The sequence below is a fragment of the Lactuca sativa genome, chromosome 9 (assembly GCF_002870075.4).
Source record: "Lactuca sativa cultivar Salinas chromosome 9, Lsat_Salinas_v11, whole genome shotgun sequence".
Lineage (NCBI taxonomy): Eukaryota > Viridiplantae > Streptophyta > Magnoliopsida > Asterales > Asteraceae > Lactuca > Lactuca sativa.
Genome location: NC_056631.2, coordinates 164,380,838 through 164,385,885, shown reverse-complemented (window position 1 = coordinate 164,385,885; position 5,048 = coordinate 164,380,838). Strand labels below are relative to the sequence as shown.

The 5,048-nt window shown below is 31.1% G+C and overlaps 1 long non-coding RNA gene across 7 annotated transcripts; it reads left to right on the top strand.

Moving 5' to 3' along the window:
- The first annotated feature begins 438 nt into the window (after window positions 1–438).
- On the top strand, window positions 439–4,325 carry LOC111892833 (uncharacterized). 7 transcript variants are annotated; one of them, XR_002850691.3, is made up of 7 exons: window positions 439–1,042; window positions 1,128–1,179; window positions 1,367–1,657; window positions 1,744–1,867; window positions 2,343–2,413; window positions 2,664–3,874; window positions 4,055–4,325. It is a non-coding gene; the product is annotated as an uncharacterized LOC111892833 (long non-coding RNA). The 7 variants fall into 7 exon arrangements; XR_002850690.3 differs by having other exon boundaries at window positions 4,000–4,325; XR_002850694.3 differs by having other exon boundaries at window positions 441–1,042; window positions 2,664–2,761; window positions 3,771–4,325.
- Window positions 4,326–5,048: the final 723 nt, after the last annotated feature.

Genomic DNA, 5,048 nt, shown 5'->3' with positions numbered 1-5,048 from the left:
GGATTTTTTTTATTTTTTTTATATTTGTTTTATATTTTTTTTAGTTAATTCAAGTTCCGAAAATAACATTTAAAATTTTTTTTTTTGGATTTTTCCATTTATTTTGCATTTTAAAATTATTTTTAGATTTGGTCTCACGGTCTCACAAAATTAGAATGGTCTCAAATGAACCTGAACCTATATATATATATATATATATATATATATATATATATATATATATATATATATATATATATATATATATATATATAAAATAAGTCTCACCTTATGAAGAGTAAAGTTGGTGGCTTTTTGGCATATTTGGTCCAGATGTTTACATATTTTCGTATTTTATCCTTCTGTTTTTAGGATTTTTCGTTTTACTCCTCATTTTTTTTCGTTTTCTACCCTCACTATTATTATTATTATTATTATTATATTAATTCAATCCCTCTACCACTAACATGGAGTTTGGCTGTTGCTTACAGATTTTGTAATGCAATCAGATTAGGATTGGTGTCCCCTTCTTCCAAACTGCTTCTAGTTCCCGTTATCTTCCCGATTGTTCTAATTTTTAACCTGATTTCTTCTGCTTCATGTACCTTCATTTCTCACTATTCTCCCAACCAATCATCAGGTGCTCAGAAAGTCACAGAAGGTTCCTATCGATCTACTGACACCGGTTCTCATCTTTGCTCTGCTTCTCTACATGCTCCGTTGATGAGTTCGTCAGCATCTGCACACCTTCTCTCAGGAGGACGCGATGGAAAACTGGTGTATAGGCAGACATCTCTACTTCTCTTTGTCGATGATTCTCACAAAATCAGTCCCCTTTTCGCGTTTGATGTTCTTCCCTCTAATTTGAAATTGACGATGCTTCACATAAGATATTCTTCTGCTACTATCAGTGGTGTCCAAGACAGGCCTAAAATTGGTCTACAAGTAGAATTGAAGATGTCTGTTTATCTGAAGGAAGAAGGAATCAAAATTTTAGGGAAATCGAATAAATTATTCAACATCAGCAAATAGAGAGAACGAGGAATTTGCCTTCAATTGCCCTGTACGTAACTAATCTCCATTTTTTGGATTTATAGAGTAATTGTCGACTATTTTAAATTTAATATTGATTTTTATTGGATTCACAGGAAACTAAAAACATCTGTCAAGCATACATGCGATGATGAAGAACCTCAGATGGTGCACACATATTTTTCTCACTCTTTCTTTCTTTTTATGCTTTTGCTTATTATTGGTTTTATCTATGATATGAGGTACGAAATAAGAATCTCCAAGAGAACATTATATCTCTAATTTTCAGTTCATATGTTCTTTACTTCTTATATTGACTGTGTTTGTGTTAACTCTTCTTAGTCTTTACTTGCAGTTGGATAAACAAAAGGAATGGACAACGGAAGAACCACGGGTGGTTTAATGTAAATAGTTATGCATAAGACAAGTTATTAAAAGCATTAACTCAACCTCTAATGTGTAAAATGATGATAATTCCCTTGGTGTTTGGATCAGATGTGGTAAGAAATCAGTAAAAGTTACAAGTCTATGTTGGTTATAACAAAATTGAATGATTTGATTTGAGGGGATTAAAGAGAAAGTAGGAAGAATGTTCGCACAGATGTGTGAAGATTTTGTGAATCCTTTCCAAATAAATATGGAAGAGGTATGAAAATGATTCATACATACATACATACATATTTGATTTGGTTTTATAATAAATCCAGTAAGAATTTGTTTTTATTATTCCAGGAGGACTGCTGCTTCACAATGAGTGGTTGAGTACTGGATGTTTACCCAACACCTCTCCACAGATGTTCAACAACCTATGATTTTTGTAGCTTACTACCAAGATGTCACTGTTATTTTGGATAAGGTATATCTTTAGGTATTTTCTGTGATCTTCTATTGATTTTCGTGTTGTTTCTACTGTGCACTTGATTATGAAGTTATAAGCACATATTTGTGGATTATTCCTTCAACAAAAAATTCAGAAAACAATCAACTCACTTTTTAGGAACATCTTAACCAAAACAATTTATTATTTGATTAGTCAGAAGGATTATATGTCATTTTTTATAGATTGTGTACAATTGGTAAAAGTGTGTCAAGTTTTAACCTTAAAAAATGCACATACATCCATATTATTTTTTGTATAACATTTTCGTTATTTTCTATAGCTCATAATCATCAATCTGTCAAGAATGAATCTTATTTTCAGTAATGCCCACATATATCATATTACTTCTCATTTTTTTAGTGAAGTTTTCTTTCTTGCGGTATACAAGAAGTATTTAATACATGCTAGATTATGTTTAACTTTTTAACGACTCGTTGTTAAATGATATTAGGATGTTAAAAAAACTAGCAAGATTGGACCCACAAATGTTTGAAGATTGGCAAATAAATTGGAAGAGGCAAGGTATATATATTATTGATGTTGTGGATATAAAATGAGTTTTAATTTGTTATTTAAATGGGATATGATGATAATGGGTTTCCTTTGTCTAAGAAGAAATGATGCCTCACACTTACTAACTGAGCAAGATCTTTAACATATAACCTACCCACAACAAAATGGGTTGCGAAACCGAACTTTTAAGCCTTCAATCGGTTTATTTTATCCATTTTGTAGTAGTAATTACAAATTTTTGTTTTCCTTATTTTTATAGATATAAGGAGGCTCTCAATGAGGAAATTTTAAACTGGGTATGCTATAGAAACCATGTTTGACGGAAGCAAACAAAGGATTGAACATTAGTTTGTGGAGGTAAGTCAAACCTCATGTACTGTTCTTTTACTTACTTTAGTTGTATTTATGAAATTTACAGTTTGATTAACACTTTTTTGTATTTCATTTTGGTTGAGGAGTGATGGAATAAGTATTTTTGCATAAACAATGTTGTAGTTTGGGGATTATAAATGCAACATCTGTTTTTTTTTCTTTCGAGTATATGAACTGTTTCAACAAAATGACCATTTTACCCCTTTTTTCATCTATGTTTCCTTAATATTTCATCGAATTCATGTAATCTTGATTTCTGTAATTGTGAAGGATAGAAGAAAAAGAATAACACTAAAGGCGTAAAATCCAACTTTTGGACTTATATACCATTTTGTTGAATAGCTATAACAGAGCCAAACAAAAGTATATTTTGTAATCTTAATTATACATTATTAAATGAATTGTAATATAAACGGTGATACATGACATTTTATTCAAACTTTTGTTTATTTTATACATACATGTTTGAAAAAACATTCCTCTGCTCCCATGCAATGCGGTGTTGTTTTTTTTTCAGGTAAAAGTGGTTGTAGCATCAACCTAAGTTTTTGAATCATGGTAAGACAAAAATAGAAGTTCAGACCAAAATAACCCTATAAATGGATGATTTGGTATCACTGACAACTCAATTTCTATTTAGATATTTCTAAAAGTCTTACCATTTACAATAGTGAAAACCGCTTGCATAACATTGCTACACTTAGATAGAGTTTTGAAAGTACACTGCTATAACCATAATAGAAAAAACTTAAAGTAGGACGCTATAATAAAAAATCAATAAAAGGAGGCTGCTATTTTGCACCTTTTGATTTTATACTAGTACTGCTTATTTTTGAATTTATTATCAAATTATGCATGCAGAAATTGGTAAGAAATCCAATTTGTTTCATAAAGTTGTAAAAGGTGCCACTCTAATTTTTTTAGAAAGACAATTACATTCATAAGTCATAACACTAACTGAATATCATAAACTTTATAATACTACCATATGCAGTTAAGATAATGGAATGGCTAATTAATATTACGACCAAAAGTAATAACCTCCATGTAAGCTCATTAAAATCTCCAAGACGGACAACTACACTGCAACATACACCGGTGAGAATTTAAACTTTCTACCCTCACTATTTATAGACAAAATGCAAGCTTTTCTATTTTTTTTTTTTTTTGCCTTATTGACTGTAAAAGTCAAATCTGTCCCTAACTCCGGAACATATTACTAGCATTTATGAAGGCCCTCCGCCAACCTACAGTGCAAAACTTTTTGATTTTTGGTAGGCTAAAGATGGACCGATTGAGGTTAGAAGGCATGTGTCTACACGTTATGGGTACCCAAGGTTATTTCGGCGATGTATTGACAAAAATCGTTCATTTGTAAGGGTGCCAGTTGGGTATCTTCAACATCTTCATGTATTTAGCATATATCTATCTATATTAAGTGCTTTATATGTTAAGCTCATTAACTTAAAAACAAAAGATTCATTTGTTTTTGTATATGTATTTATGGAATTTTTCATGATATGTAATTTTTTCCATTATTTGTAGTATATATTATAATGTCGTTAACTTTATGACAAATATCACTCTTCTGCAAAACTGGTAAATGAAAGTTGGAATTCAAATCCCTTTGATTTTGTGTGACTGAAAATTTTGAGACGGTAGCTTTCCGGTCAAAATTTCACACCTGGCATCAATCAACCGAGGTGGCAGTCTCTACTTTCAGAGTTCGTTTATTGGGATATTGTAATCTTGGAGTTATTAGTGTTGTATTGTATCTACAACCGGCGGCATACTACAATATATTTGACTATTATGTATTTGTAAATGGGCGAATTGTAGACAATCGCAACATACTTTACTGCGTAGCTACCAAATGAAGCAATGCGCTATACTTTCACACAAAAAAGACACCTTCCAACCCCTGCAATGCGGGGAACACCTTTCTAGTTACGAATTACTTGATCGAAGGTAAGGTTCTAACTACATATGGAAACACACACACACACACACACACACACACACACACACACACACATATATATATATATATATATATATATATATATATATATATATATATATGAGACGTATATAAAAAAACCTAAGGTTATAATCCGAAGTAGAAACTCCGGAATAGGTACTCTGGAACAAAGACCACATCTCCAGAATGCTATGTTCCGGAGCAAGTAGTCATTTTACCAAAAAAAAAGTTGGTTATTTTTGTTAAAATTTATACACCCCAAAAATCATAAAAATTTAAAACTTTCAACAA